The following is a 16,959-nucleotide window of genomic DNA, read 5'->3' on the forward strand; positions in this document are numbered from 1 at the left end:
GTATTAGTAAATGTTTTACAAGATAATCTAACAGAAAAAGTAAATGTTGATTTTAACGATTTGTTAATTACAATTCAGAACATTTTGAATTAATCAAAAAAAAGAACCACAAGCTTCAATTTTTTGGTCCTGTCCTCCTCAGTTGCGCGTAATACTACGGTATGTTGATGATTTTCACTTATGGACCGTCTGACAGCAACTGACAGTCTGACGGTCCATAAGTGAAAATCATCAAACATACCGTAGAACCACAAGCTGTCCACAGTATTGGAGTAACAGTAAACCTCACCATCTAGTAACTGTAGAAGGAATTGTATGTAATCTAGAGAAGATAAGTGCTATTAAGAATTTTCTGATACCATACAACAAGATCAAATGAGATCATCTGTTGGCCTCTTGTCATTTTTGTTAATGGTATTTCTGCACACAATCATTGAACAATCAAGCACTTAGGAAGTTAACCAAAAGAACATGCATAGAAAGGAAATGACAAATGCCAACAAGCTTTTTAAGATATGAAGAGGGAGCTAAGGAAATTCAGAATTTTGTACCATCTCAATATGAATATGGAATTCAGGTTCATGGCAGAGGCACTGGGAAATGGTTTTGGAGCCTTCCTTTCAGAAATCTGATAACTTAACTGAAGACCAACCATCTTGTACAACAAGATTTGTTTCTCGAGTCTTAACACATGGAATGGGCCTATTCAGTGATGTGAGTTACAAATGTTTGCAAATGTTGGGGCATTCTGATGATTTCTATACTATCTATACAGGCATCATACTGAATTCTTCACACATCACAAGGCTTTTAAGTTTCTTTTGAGTTGAAAGTTGCTTCATCCATGGCTCAATAGATGAACAATTTTCCTTCACGAGTATAATTTTAAATAGTAAAAATGTAGTTGCAAACACATTATCATGGCTTATAGAAGGTTAGCTCTTAAATTGGAAACTTAACCTGTGCAAATGTTATCGGAAATATTTCTTGGACATGTGTTGCCACATGGTTGAGTTGCAGGAACAGGATCCACTGTGGCACCAAGCACAAGAGAAGTTTTAACAGGATAGCAATTACTTAAAAACTGTGGGTGTTGGAAGAAAACAAACTACTAGAATCAGAGTAGAAGTTTCTTTGACATACCTATTACAGGTGCAGACACTTTAGTGGGGGTAAAAGTATTAAAAACTTCGCCAAGTATTCCGATTTAACAACATGTGACAACATGCACAAAACATGTTGAGAATAGATGTCATTTGCTTGAAAAATAAAGCACTCAGCAAATGCAGAAAAGGTGAATTATATCCAACAGTTCCAACAAAACTGCTGGACATGATAACAGTTGCCATACATGCACCTTCACCTAGAGCAGGGGGGTGGTGTAAAGTATGTAGTTATGATCTTGGACATTTTTACAAAATATGTGAATGTGTATGCATTTAAGACACCTGTCAGCACATCAGTTACATAGGGCTGCAATGTTCCAGAACTTTACATGAAAGTAGGTTAGCTAGAGTGGATTTTTAATGCTCTTTATGAAAATGTAATTTGTTTCCTTCCGACACCCACAGTTTTTATGTAATTCCTAAAGTTTCCAGTTTTTAAATTTACCGCATAATATATACTGCAACAGATTGCAAAGTGATTCAACTTGATACTTACCAAGTTATCCAGAAGTACAAAAATACATTACAGTCATTTGAGTACAAATTTGAAATGAAATTTGTGTGTGTTGACATTACCAGGTTATTTCAAGTCAGCCTAATAATGGTGCATTAATCAAGATGATTATGTATGAATGACTCTCAAAAGCAGGAGAGAGAGCATACCCTCATTTGTCAGTCAAGCATACCTATCTTATTTTGGCAGTTTTTAGGAGACTAGGAAAAAACTTTTGCACCTCATACTGTTTGTCATACATGTTTGAGGAAATGGACATAAGACAAGCAGAAATCTTCACCATTCAGGAGTCCAATGGTGTGGAGAGAAAGAGAAAACCATGTAGATGATAGCTACTTTTGTATGGTGAAAGTTGGCGGGCATAACAAGTACAGTATGAAGGGAATTGTTTATCCAAACCTGCAATCAGCCATAAGATCCAGTCCAAATTGGCCCAACATGTCCCGCGGCTGAACCACCAACTAGTTTAGAATCTTCATGATCATCATCAAGTGAAACTTCAGATCATGGTTATGATTACGAACAGTTTACACAAGAAGAACTGATGACCTGGCAAGAGATATGGATCTCTCAAAATAAGCAGCACAAGTTTTGAGGTCTCAATTAAAGAAAAAACATTTGTTTACTCCAGGCCCAACATTCTATTGGTTTCGATCACAATAATCGAAATTTCAAGAGTATTTCACTACAGAAGGCTCTCTTGTTTACTGTAAGAACACTGAAGATGTGTCATCAAGGTATGGTGTTACATACAACATGAATGAGTGGGGGCTATTTATAGATTCTAACAAAAGAAGCATCAAGACCATACTTCTACAAACTGGAAATAAATATGACTCAGTGCCAGTAGCATCTTCTGTGCACTTAAAAGAAACCTATGACAATATGGAGATGCTGCTGAAGGCACTACTTGAAACACCAAGGGGTTCTATGAGGAATGCTATTGAGACAGCAATCAGGCTTTACAAAGTTTCCATGTTTCCTGTGCCTCTGGGATACTCGTGCCCATCAACTGCATCGGAGTAGAATAGAATGACCTTCCAGAACAATGAATCATTGGGAGAAAAATGATAAGAAAATCTCTGCTCAAACAAGAAAAAATTATCCCAGTACCTCTTCATATTAAACTGCAAATCGTGAAACAGTTTGAACAAGCACTGCTTAAAGATGGTGATTGTTTTAAGTATTAAGTTCGTTCCAAATTTTCTTTTCTGTCTGAGGCTAAACTTAAAAGAAGGAATATTTGTGGGACCAAACATTAGAAGTTTCTTTGAGCCACCTTCACTTCTTGTCTGAAAATTTTGGAGGTGTTAGCGAAGAACATGGAGAAGGGCTCATCAAACCATGAAAGAAATAGAACCATATTATCAAGGCAGATGGGATGATGGCTGACTACTGCTAGTCTCTAAAAATAATAATAATAATAATAATAATAATACACAGCCTAGAAGAAGATCTAGAAGATAAAATTTCAGAAAGAAGAAGCAGTTGCAGCTAAGTGCAGTGTCTCCATATGACTTCAAGTATGTTGAACTTAAACTCTGATTAGGTTTATGAACAAATGAGTGCCATTTGGTTTTGTTTACTATAGACATTTGTAAACAGTACACAGGTTTCTAGCATGGCTGTACGTGTCTTTACTCATATATTAAAATGTCTTAATATTGTATAAATACAACAATTCTTTGTAGCATTATTACAATTTTCTCATATGTGACAGCCAATATCTGACTTCACATTCTTCAACAGATGCCAGCAATTAATAAAAATCACCCTTCAGGATTACAAGCCTTAACAAAAAATTAATTCCACAGCCCTGTGTTATTAGGTGCATCCTTGACAACTACTTAATTAACGAGAGCAAAAACTCACACTATACTGTCAAATAATAGAATACAAATGACCAACTGCATATGGAAATATTTGTCTGAAGTAGAATTGGTAGATAATCATTTGAAAATTCCATTGAAATCGAACTCCTGTGAAAATGTTTTTTTATAAACCTGATGAATTGATTTATGACTAGACTAAGTACTTCTGAGAAAATTGTTGATCAGAAGGAAGAATTGTCAAGCAGTTATAGCTAGAAAAGCTTATGTTTGGAAAAAACACTCACAAGTGGTCAGGATCCATACAAAAAAAAAAGAACAGAAGTATTGTGTGAGGACAAAATTAGACAAGCACTAATTAACCTCAGTTAAGGATGACCAATGAAAGAAGTTTAATGGCGCACACACACATCATGCAATCGAGGTATTCTCAAGAGGCACACAAAGTGCTGATAAACAATGATAGGAAGTCATTTCCACCACATGTAATATGAGCACTCAGAGTCGCACATTAGTAACCAGTGACAATAATAATGTCCATATTAATGACCACAAGTCCTTCACAACAGAATACGCTGTCCTCAGAACAACAGATGCTCAAAGTGACCTCCCCGCATGTCCAAACATTGTGCAACCCGCTGGATCATACAGCTCTGGTCCCTTTGCAGCAAAGCTACGTCCACAGTAACAAGAGCAGCATGAACACGAGCTACTAATTCTTCCACATTCGTCGGGGGACACACGCTTCCTCAGGTGTCGTCACAGGAAGAAATCCAAGGGATTTAGGTCAGGTGAATGCAGTGGCCATACAACTGGATCTCCATGTCTGAGCCATTTCCCTGGATATATTCTGTCCAAATACTGTCGCATATTAATCCCAGAGTGTGGAGATGCACCATCATGTTGGAACAATGTCCTCTGCCGAACATGTAGTTGAACATCTTCCAGTGTATCAGGCCAATAGTTTGAGAGGAATGCATGTTACCTTTGCACAGTCAACCGGTCAGGCAACACGTAGGGGCCCGAACACCTTTTGCCCAATATTCCGGCCCAGACATTGATACCAAAGTGAACTTGATATCCACAGTTGCGGGTGACCTGCGGATTAACAATTGTGGGAATTGTGCATATTGAACCCACCCTCATGATTGAATGCTGCTTCCTCCAACCTTGTTACAATGTTCATTAAGTCATCGTTGGCTTCCTGTTGTTGCTGGAACCATTCACAGAATTGCATTCGCTGATAGTGATCAGTAGGATGCAGATGTTGCATGAAAGCATAATGATAGGGGTGCCGCCCATGCTCGTGCAGCACATTAAAGGCCGTGCATTGTGAGACACACTGCTGCGTTGCCTTGCCTTGCTACGCTACGTGTACTTCACTGAGGTTGTTGGTGTACAACCTCTAGAATTGCTTCCTCAGTAACTCGAATACGGCGAGTCTGTGAATGACCTCTGCCACATGATGGCGGCGCAGCTACAGAAAAGAAACACATTTTTATGTGGATGGCCCCGGCAAGGATATCTAGCAGCATATTCACAAGGCGCGGCAAGACCAGTCCGGTTATCAGATGCACCAAGGACCAGAAGCATCCACATATCCATCATTTGCGTATGCCATATGTCTGCCACACTGGCTCACAGGTTTTTACAATGAGAAAATTTGATATGTGTACAGATTTATATTGGAGTCTGACACAGGCGCGTTACTCCCTTTGCAACTAGTCCTTGTCCTGTGGACAGCACGTACCATATAAACACACCATCAGTCCTGCGCGCTATTCCATAGTACCCCTCTGACAGATATCGTTCTCTAAGATTCATCCTGGCACCACTAATTGTGAAATATTCAGTTTCGAATCACACTGTTTCCCAAACAGTAATAACCATGATGTTTCCACAATCCCATCAATAGAATAATAATAATACATTGAGATATGTACTAAAAAGCACGCGGTTACCAGAATCAATGTTGAAAGGCGTAATTAGTAGGACCATGGTGACAATACATATAAATAGTAAGAGAGTTTGGACATTATTCGCAAAGCACTTTGCTAGTCCTACTGCTAACGTAAGGCCCTAAAGAAATGTAATAGACCTGAATGAGGCAAGAATAATAGTTGGTATTAATCTATGGGACCACTGGAGGAGGGTACAAAAAATAGGTTTCACATTTAGTAGATGAATTGGTGCAAATAAATTCACGCCCACAACATGGAAAGGTTGGTCGGTTTAAAAGAGGGGAGGGGGGGGGGGGGCAGGCCAAACTATGAGGTCATCAGTCCCTTGTTCCGAAGGAAACAATGGCACAAGGGTGAGAATAAGACAATGAGAAAACACAAAACAGAATGAAAGGAAAAACCACAACAATGACTGAATGGCAACAAACACTTCAGTGGACAGAAGCGGACAAGAAAATCACTAAGACACAAGAAACAGTAGAGGTTAAAACAAGAAAGCAGGTTACCATGGTTGGCTGACCATGAGGATAAAAAGGAAAAGCCAGCCACCCTGCAACACATTAAAAGCCCCACCCTGACAGCACTAGGGTGGAGGACACACAAGGACAAAGGACATGTGCAAAAACTTAGAGCAAACGATAAAACTCACCCTCACAACTAAAATGTAAAACTAAAGATGCTGTTGAGGCATTGTCACTCAACACCAAAGGTAAGGTGCTGGGAAGGTTAAAAGTCTGCCGCAGAGCTCGGAGTGGGCAGTCCAGCAAGAGATGGACGACTGTCTCCATGAGCCACAGCGACACCAAGATGGGTCTTCGTGACAGAGGAGGTCACCATGCGTCAGCCATGTATGATTGGCCATATGTGGCTGATGCATGGTTACCTCCTCTGTCACGAGGACCCATCTTGGTGTCACTGTGGCTCACGGAGCCAGTCGTCTATCTCTTGCTGGACTGCCCACTTCGAGCTCTGCGGTGGACTTTTAACCTTCCCAGCACCCTACCGACAGAGAACCAGAGTCCCTATGAGAGGCGCGCACATAGATCTTCCATACATTCGTAGTTTCCTTAATATCACGCAGCTTGTTGTATGTACTGAGATTATACCATTCCGTCTCCAAAAGCCGCAAAACCTTGCGGTGTAATACTGAACACAGGACAGTTTCAGAGAAGCTGATCTCCATAAGCCGTTTCTGAGTAGCCTGTTTGGCCAACCTGTCAGCAAGTTCGTTGCTTCGGATTCCGACATGACCTGGGGTCCAGACAAACACCAATGAACAACTGGACCGTTCCAGGGCATAGATGGACTCCTGGATGGTTGCTACCAAAGGATGACGAGCGTAGCACTGGTCGATAGCTTGTAGGCTGCTCAAGGAGTCAGTACACAGCAGAAATGATTCACCTGGGCAAGAGCAGATGTGCTCAAGAGCACGAGATATGGTCGCCAGCTCTGCAGTGAAAACATTGCAGTCATCTGGCAAGGAGTGCTGTTCAATATGTTCTCCATGAACATAGGGAAAGCCAGCATGACCATCAACCATGGAGCCATCAGTGTAAACCACTTCATGGCCCTGGTACATGTCGAGAATCGACAGGAAGTGACAGAGGAGAGTCGCAGGGTTAACTGAATCCTTAGGGCCATGTGAAAGGTCCAGGCGAAGCAGTGCGCTAGGTGTACACCATGGAGGTGTTCATGAATGAACCTTAAGTATAGATGGTAAAGGCAAGGACTCCAGTTCGGAGAGAAGGGATCGCACACAAACTGCAATTGGGAGCCCTGACCTGGGCCGCCGATGCGGGAGATGAACCGCTGTGGATGGGAAGAGGAGATGGTAATCCAGACGAGCAGGAAAACTACAAACATGTGCAACGTAACTGGATAGCAATTGCGCATGCTTAACCTGCAATGGAAGGACTGCGGCCTTCACCGAGCGAGGTGGCGCAGTGGTTAGCACACTGGACTCACATTCGGGAGGACGACGGTTCAATCCCGCGTCCGGCAATCCTGATTTAGGTTTTCCGTGATTTCCCTAAATCGCTTCAGGCAAATGCCGGGATGGTTCCTTAGAAAGGGCACGGCCGATCTCCTTCCCCATCCTTCCCTAATCCGAGCTTGTGCTCAGTCTCTAATGACCTCATTGTCGACGGGACGTTAAACAGTAATCTCCTCCTCCTGCTCCTCCTCCTCCTCCGGCCTCCACCAGGGCGATGGTCACCGGACTGTCCTAAAAGCTCCTGTTGCTAGGCGAACCGCAGTGGTGCACTGGGTTGAGTAAACGCAATGCTGAGGGTGCTGCCGAACCATAAACCAGACTCCCATAGTCAAGGCGGGAACGAGCAAAGACTCCGTAGAGCTGCAGCACCATAGAGCGATCTGCACCCCTGTTGGTGTTGTTCAGGCAGCGGAGCGCATTGACGTGCCACCAGCACTTAAGCGCTTAAGCTGACAAAGGTGAGGTAGCCAAGTCAATCGGGCGTCCTAAGAATCGATACGTCTCCACAGTGAGTGCATTGTCATAAAGATAAAGTTCAAGATCCAGATGAATGGTACAATGCCAACAGAAGTGTATGACACACAACTCCACAGCTGAAAATTGGAAGCCATGGGCTAGAGCCCATGACTGCGCCTTGTGAATGGCTCGCTGTAAGCACTGCTCAGTGACACCAGTACTGAGGGACAATATGAAATGCACAAGCCATCCGCATACAGAGAAGGGGAGGCCGACGGCCCTACAGCTGCTGCTATACTATTAATGGCCACTAAAAATAGAGATACACTCAATACGGAGCCTTGCGGGACCCTATTCTCCTGGATATGGGGCGAACTATGGAGGCACCAACTTGGGACACGGCAACTACAAAGCGACAGGAAATTTTGGATAAAAATTGGGAGCAGGCCTTGGAAACCCCACTCGTATAATGTGGCAAGGATATGATGTCGCCAGGTGGTGTGATATGCTTTTCGTAAATCAAAAAAGACGGCAACCAGGTGTTGTCGTTTGGAATAGGCTGTTTGGATGGCAGACTCGAGGGACACAAGATTATCAGTGGTAGAGCAACCCTGGCAGAAGCCACCCTGACATGGTGCCAGTAGGACACGTGTCTCCAGGACCCAACCCAACCGCCGACACACCATATGTTCCAGCAGCTTAATAAGAATGTTGGCGAGGCTGATGGGCCGACAGCTATCCACGTCAAGCAGGTTTTTAGTGAGTTTAAGCACCAGAATGATGGTACTGTCCCACCATTGCGCCATCACAACCAGATACGGTTGAAGAGACAAGGAGATATCGCTTGTAGTCAGATGAGAGATGTTTAATCATCTGACCATGGATCCGATTCTGGCCCAGGAGCTGTGTCAGGGTAATGTGCTAGGGCACTGAGGAGCTCCCACTCTGTAAATGGGGCGTTATAGGGTTCACTGTGGCATGTAGCGAACGAGAGGACTTTCCTTTCCATCCGCCGGTTGAGGGTGCGAAAGGCTGGGGGGGTAGTTCTCCGACACGGAGACTCAAGCATAGTGCTCAGCAATCACATTTTCATCGATAGATAACACGCCATTGATGTTAATGCCAGGGACACCTGTTGGGGTCTGGTACCCAAAAAGGTGTCTGAACTTGTCCAGACTTGGGAAACTGACTTATGGCATCCAATGGTCGAGACGTATTTCTCCCAACACTCCTGCTTCCGTCTTTTGAGAAGCTAGAGAACACGGGCACAGAGCCACTTAAAGGCTATGAGGTGCTCCAGGGAAGGGTGCCGCTGTAGAGTTTGCAGACGCTACTTAATTGCCTCAGTGACTTTCGGCGACCACCAAGGGACCGCCTTTCGCTGGGAGGGGGGGGCACACTAAAGAGAGAGGGATCACGTTTTCCGCCGCAGAAACGATTATTGCAGTCACTTCCTCAACCATCACATCGATGTTACCGTGTGGGGGAGAGTCAACAGTGACTGCAGAGGTGAAAGTTTCCCAGTCTGCCTTATTGAAAGCCCATCTGGGCAAGCGTCCACGACCTGACGCCAAGACAGTGACAGGAACATGGGGAAGTGGTCACTACCAAACAGGTCGTCATGTGCTCTCCAGTGGATAGGTGGGAGAAGACCTGGGCTGCAAATGGATAAATCAATGGCTGAGTAGCTACCAGGAGCCACACTGAAATGTGTGGCAGCCCCAGTATTTAAGAGGCAGAGGTCGAACCGAGACAGTAAAGTTTCAACATCTCTGCCTTGGCCAGTAAGCACAGTGCCACCCCACAAGGGGTTACAGGCATTAAAATCTCCCAAAAGGAGGAAAGGTTTAGGGAGTTGATTGATCAGTGCAGCTAATACATGAAGGGGTACTGCACCATCTGGAGGAAGATATACATTGCAGACAGTTATTTTCTGCGTTGTCCTTATTCTGACAGCCACAGCTTCAAGAGGGGGCACAGGTTCACTATAGACTGAGTGTAGAACATAAATGCAAACTCCACCTGACACTTGATTATAGTCGCTACAGTTCCTGTAATATCCCTTATAGCCGTGGAAGGAAGGAGTCCGCATTGTCGCGAACCAGGTTTCTGGGAGGGCAATGCAGAAAGCAGGTGTAAAGCATAGCAGTTGCTATAGGTCAGCCAGATGGTGGAAAAAACTGCCACAATTCCACTGGAGGATGACCTCATGAGACTGGGAAGGCATGGAACATTCAGTGAGGCAGTTTACACCTCAGGGTCACCTGCTGCCACCAACTTTTTGCCTGAGCAGTCTATATCCATTTTGTCTGAGGGTCCGGCGAGATCTAGGCCCTCAGCAGACGCCAGAATCTCCACCTCATCCCCAGACGTAGAGCTTGTAGGTAGCGGTGGTGGCCTTAGGGGTATTCTTTTTGGACTTTTCCTTGGGTTTCTCTCGCTGGGAGGGCTTCACTGATTCAGTCTCCAAGAATGGGGAGGATCGTGAAGCCCTACGACCATCTGCTTTTGGGCATGTCAGCCACTGGAGGGCGTCATCTTTCCCACTAGCAGAAACCTGGGAAGGGAGTGACCCAGGGCATCCCTTCCCGGCAAGGAGCCGAAGAAGCCACTTCTCCGGCTGGGAAGTGGGGACTGGTGTCCCCGATGGTTGGGGGAGGGGACAGTGCTCCCGAGGTAGGTGGTGTGGGAGCAACAGGAGGGGAATTGCCCCACACCATCAAGGGGGCAGGTGTAGCCTTCTGATTCAGAGAGCCGACTGGAATTCGCGGAACTGATGGGGCCACAACTGTTCTTGTAGCGGCGGCATATGAGGAGGTCATACGCACAGAATGTAGGTGCTCATATTTTCTCTTAGCCTTAGTGTAGGTCAGTTGGTCCAGGGTCTTGTATTCCATGAGTTTCCTCTCTTTCTGTAAAATTCTGCAGTCTGGCAAGCAAGGTGAATGATACTCTCTGCAGTTAACCCTGGACCATATTTAAGCTTTTATGTGGCGTGATGGTAACAGAAACATTCCCGAACTTGTTACAAGTGTGTAAAGCCCGTGACTGGACAGAGGAAGCTGTTTTTATCAAGATTGACCCAGAGCACATATTGGACGAGCCCTCCACCTCCCCAAATTTGTCCTCTAAATGCTCTACAAAAAAACTGTGGCTTCATTGAAACAAAGGAGTCCCCATCAGTTTTCGTACATATGAGGTACCAGGGTGAATAAGGTTCACTGCCATCCTTAGCCTGGTGTTCCTCCCAGGGAGTGGAATGATTTAGGGTCATACTTCCTTGCATTGTACTGAGACTTAGAATGCTTAGAGACTGCTGGTGTTTGATCACCAGCAAGTGATGACGTGGCACGCTTCATCGCGCGTTATCCACCCCAATGGCACCCACACCAACCAGGGGCCCTCCGCAGGGGCACCACCCAGCCGCAGCAAAAGCCACCTGGCAGGATGGCCATTGCCAGGAGTCCCGATGCCCCAGGGTGACAGGCATCTACTCCTTGGCATACGTGGGGAGTTAACAGCGCAGGCATCAGTAGAGCAATCCCTGTGTTGTCAGGGGCCTACAACCAACAGGGTACATGGCGGCCCCACGACAATGGACTGGCTACCGTGCTGGATATCAGATGCAAACAAGACCATGGTCATCATCAGCGCAGAAAGCGACACTGCATAGTGCATGGTGTAAAACGCACCCAGGAAGGTGTCCTGACGCAAGAGATGGAGAATGAGCAGGACCGCAAGGTGACAACAAGAAAGCGGGCTACAAATCTCAAGGCACAATGGACACAATGCACCATGTAAGGCACTCTTCCTCAATTGGCTCGCTCTTTGGAAAAATTTTGAAGGATGGAGGTCAAACGCTACAGGGGACCGTCACACAAAAAGGCCGAAACACATGAGACTCCTTTTAGTCGCCTCTTAAGACAGGCAGGAATACCTCGGGCTTATTCTTACCCCTGGAGCTGCAGGGATGGGGGGGGGGGGGGTGGGGGGGGGGACATGGGAAGGGCTTCTTTCAAAGTTGATCAGTCTTCCATTTCTACGATTGTAGTATGTAAGTGCAGATGTTTTGTAGAGTTGCTGTTGATGATTAAGATGCCAGATACCGTACCACCTGGACTACATTTACCAAATAAAAAACATCTGCCTCAACCCAAGATCAATCCATCGGCATCCTGCATGCTAACCCAAAACTCTATCCACTGCACTAACTGTACAGTGCAACTAATATATGCTGACAGAAGTAGTTACCATAATGTGGTTACAATGTTGCTAGATTGCCACTCTTTAATATCCTTTTTCTGCCAGTACTCGCCGGATGAAATTTTGTGAGACATTCTTTTATCGCTGGAATGTGAGGAGTTGTGCTGCAAAGCCTGAGAGTGCGAATTTCGCTTGATCCTGTATACAGGGTGTTAAGCGACATCTAGTGTTGTCGGAAAGGGGCAACAAATTTTACGTCTCTAACAAAAGTTGAATCCCATGGCATTATTTATCAACCCTTAGACTTTGATGCAAAGACTTTAAAACTCATTGTATGTGGCTTGGTTGTACAATTGTGCGCATGAAGCGTTTAGGTAACTCAAATTTTTAAAGTGATACTTTACTTATTAGTTTGTAAGTATTCCAGCTATAGGATGTGCTGCTCTGTTTAGGAGAATTCAGCAAGCAGTAGTGGTTGATTAGAGGTGCCACCACATGAGTAATGATGAAAAGTAAACTTTTATTTGCACACTGAGCAGAGTTACACAATGAAAGTGGAAATAATATTATGTACTTACCAATGTGAAGAAATGGTGCACACTGGTGCTTTATCAGGAGGCCGGTTAACAAATATTTCATAGACCCTCACTAAGAGGAAGAATATGAAATGCAGTAAGTACTAACATTTAAACACTATGTGGTTACACACACACAGCCTGCCTGAATTATTGAATTGGTGCTGATGCAAACTGTTAAAAGCAAAATTTAAGAGTAGAGGGAAGACTGTGTCTGGAATGAAAATGAAAAGAAAGTGACTGATCAATGAAACCACACAAGTAAAATATTGGATTAACAAAGCCAACACCCCTTGACTAATTATGTGACATCAATTTTTTTCTGTCTGAGACGGCACTCGCGCACGTGCGTGGGTGTGTATGTGTCTACTGTTGATGAAGCCGGGGTGCCCAAGCGGTTCTAGGCGCTACAGTCTGGAACCGCTACGGTCGCAGGTTCGATTGCTGCCTCGAGCATGGATGTGTGTGATGTCCTTAGGTTAGTTAGGTTTAAATATTTGTAAGTTCTAGGGGGCTGACAACCTCAGACGTTAAGTCCCATAGTGCTCAGAGCCATTTGAACCATTTTTGAACCTTAATGGCCGAAAGCTTGTGAAACAATGTTTCACGATGATGTACTTGCAACACATGAGGGCTGATACACTCCTGATGCTAGTTTTCCCACCTGGTCCTTTCCATATCATTGAAATACTAAGGAAGAATCTGCTGGATTGGAAAAAAAAACATCACCTGTAATGTCAACCACTTCACCTTGTAAAAAGTGCTGTGAATGAACCCAAATAAAATAAAAACATGCTGGACTATGGGTCCTCAACTTATTTTAAAACTGTCCATTTTAAGTGTCCCACCACAATCAGCAACCACACACCAAGAGTGCCATCTTGGTGCAGACAGCTAATGAAGACATGGCCATGTGCTTGGTTGTGGACAGTGAGTGCAATTACAGACAGATATGAACAATCTTAATGTAAGACAAGGAACCTTGAACTAATCTTTTTTTTTGGTTTTATTTTATTTTATGAATACTGCAGACATATTGCTAGAGTTTTACTGTAGCTATTCATGTATATTGATTGCTGATGTTCATATGTAAAATGTACCAAATACTTATGGCAAAATGTAAAATATTACCGTGGGCTTCATTATTACAGAGAGAAAAATCAAAAAGATAAGTCAGTAAGAAATAATGGAAAAACACAAAGCAATAATATGCATTATATCAGAGCTGTGACACTTGCCACAAATAAGAAAAATGCTTTTGCATTTATCTGTTCAAAACTTTACTTATACAGTTCTTTCCAGATATCCAATGAAAATTGTTAAGATGCCTATGAAATGAATGAGCAAAATCCACAGTACTTTTAATGGGATCTATATGCAGTAATCATGCAGACACTTTAAAAATCTGTAGAGTGCTTAAGGTCAAACCTTATGCCATATTGCATCACATGACACTGGAGGCAATGTGTATCAATGACAAAAATTCTATTCTGTGCATCTGAATGCTCCACTCCATAACATTCCTACTCTATGCACACAATATGTGATAAAGAATAATAGCTACCCCAGGTTGGAATATGAACACTGTAAGAAAAGATAGATTGCTACTTACCATAAAGATGACTCGTTAAGCAGCAGACAGGCACAATTAAAAGACACTTGCACATAAGCTTTTGGCCACAAGCTTCATAAGAAAAAGAAAGAGAAATACACACCACTCATTCACACAAGCAAGCTCGTCTCACACACATGACCACCAACTCTGGGAGCTTGGACCAGAATGTAATTGTCGCATGGAATGGAAGCAGCAGTCTGGGGGATGGGAAAGGTGAGCCATAGTAGTGTATGGGCGGGGGGGAGAGAAGTGCTCTCTGGCAGAGTGAACAGGAATTAGACTGGCAACGGGCAAGGGTAAGGAGGTGGGGAAAATAGAGCAAAGAAAGGAGAGGAGCGGGTAAAATGGGCAGTTGCATTGGCAGAGGGCAGCAAATGAGGAGTGTGGGAGACGAGAATGTGGAGGAGGTGATAGGACAAAAGTGGTGAATGAAGCTGTTGGGTGGAGGGTGTGACAACAGTATGTTACTGTAGGTTGAGGCTGGGATAACTATGGAAGTGGAGAATGTGTGGTGAGGATAAATCATTTGCATAGTTCAGGAAAGCTGGTGGTGGAGGGGAGGATCTAGATGGCTCAGGTTGTGTGATTCAGCCACTGAAATCAAGCACGTTATGTTCAGCCGGTATGTTGTGCCACAGGTTGGTCTACTTTGTTCTTTACACATTTTGGCACTGGTCATCCACCCTGTTGGACAGCTGGTTGGTAGTCATATAAATATAAAAAGCTATGCAATGATTGCCACACAACTGTATATGACATGGGTGGTTTCACAGGTGGCCTGACCCCTGATGCAGTAGAATAAACCTGTAACAGGACTGGAACAAGAAAAGTTGGGTACACGGATTTGGCAGGTCCTGCACCTCTTCCACAGGGATATGTTCATTGTGGCAGGGGGTTGGGAGTGGCGTAGGGATGGACTAGGAAGTGGAAGTGTGTGGGCAACGGAACACCACTTTAGGAGGGTTGGAAAGTATCTCGAGTAGGACGTCCCTCATTTCAGGGTATTATGATGGGTAATCAAAGCTCTGGCGACAGATATGATTCAGATGTTCCACGCTGGAGCAGTAGTGAGTGAAGAAGGGGGCACTCTTTTTGTGGCTGGTTCTTGGGAGGAGGGGGGGATCGCATGCTAGGAGGACTGGGGGTGGGGGTTGGAGGTGTTGGTAATGAGAGCCAAAATTCTTTGAGTGGGAGCACAACCATCACCCACAATGGAGTATCCAGCATTGTTGGCTTGTAGATTTTGGGGTGCATATACAAGGAGGGTGTGCAGGGTATATTGGGAGTGAGCAGGGTATTAGATTCAGAGGAGATGATCTAGGAAGGCCTTAAGCAGGGATTGGAGGTTGTGTTGGACTTCTGGGATGATGTACCTCTGGCAGAGTTTATAGGTGGAGGAGTCAGTAATTGGCAGAGGCCTTCCATCAGGTAGTCACTCCAATTCATAACAACAGTGGCGGGACTTTTGTCTGCAGCTGAGATGGTTAGGTCAGAATTTAATTTAAGGTTGTGTATGGCTATTCTTTCCTCTGCTGAAAGGTTGGTGTGTGAGGAAGTGTGGTGAGGCCAATAGAAGGTAAAGAATTCATGGAAGATGGCCAGTGGGTGGTTACGTGGGAGGGAAAATGATCATGATTGGATGGTAGTATGAACTGGGAGAGGCAGGGTAAATGTTGGAATTAGGTTGGCTTTGGCTTGAGGGATTGGTGGCAAACTGTTTCCATTGCAGGGATTGAGAGCAGCCATGTCATATAACAGCCTGCTGCAATCATTGCACAGCTTTTAATATTGGTATGATTAATAACCAGCTGTCCACCAGGATGAGAGGCCACTGCCAAACTAGACCACCTTGTGGCACAACATGCAGCTGAACATAATATGCTTGATTTCAATGGTTGCTTTACTAACCGAGCCATCTGGATCCTCCCTTCCACCACCAGCTTTCTTGAACTGCACAGATTGGAATTATCCTTACAACACATTCTCTGCTCCTGTAATTATCCCGGCCTAAACATATGGTAACATGCTGTACCCACACTCTCCACCCCCTCTGTCCTATCACCTCCGCCCCATTCTCGTCTCCCACACTCCTTTGCTGTCCTCTGCCAATGCACTTGCCCATCTTTACCTGTTCCTCTCCTTTTCCGCTCAGTTTTCTCCACCTCCCTGCCCCACAACTTCCTGATGTTGCACCTGTTGGCAGTCTATTCCCTGCACACCCGACCAAACAGCACTACTCTTTGCTCCCCCCACCACCACCCCCGTAACACTGCTATTCCTTCACCCTCCCTACAACCTCCACATTGCTGCTTACAGTCCATGTTACAGCTGCATTCTGGTCCAAGCTGCTGGAGCTGGCAGTTTTGTGCATGAGATGAGCTTCCTTGTGTGAATGAATGGTGTGTGTTTCTGTTTCTTTTTCTGATGAAGGCTGTGGCTGAAAGCTTATACGTAAGTGCCTTGTAATTGTACCTGTCTGCAATTTAATGATTCATCTTTATGGTTAGTAGCAATCTATCTTTTCCTACATTGTTGAATAATAACTTATTTTTGGTATACTGCTATGAAATTAATAACTGAAAACATACCCACTTCAGAGAGCAAAGGTGCTAAAAATAAATACCACATCTCAAGAGAGACTTTTCTC

Source organism: Schistocerca serialis, chromosome 9 (genome assembly GCF_023864345.2).
Source record: "Schistocerca serialis cubense isolate TAMUIC-IGC-003099 chromosome 9, iqSchSeri2.2, whole genome shotgun sequence".
Lineage (NCBI taxonomy): Eukaryota > Metazoa > Arthropoda > Insecta > Orthoptera > Acrididae > Schistocerca > Schistocerca serialis.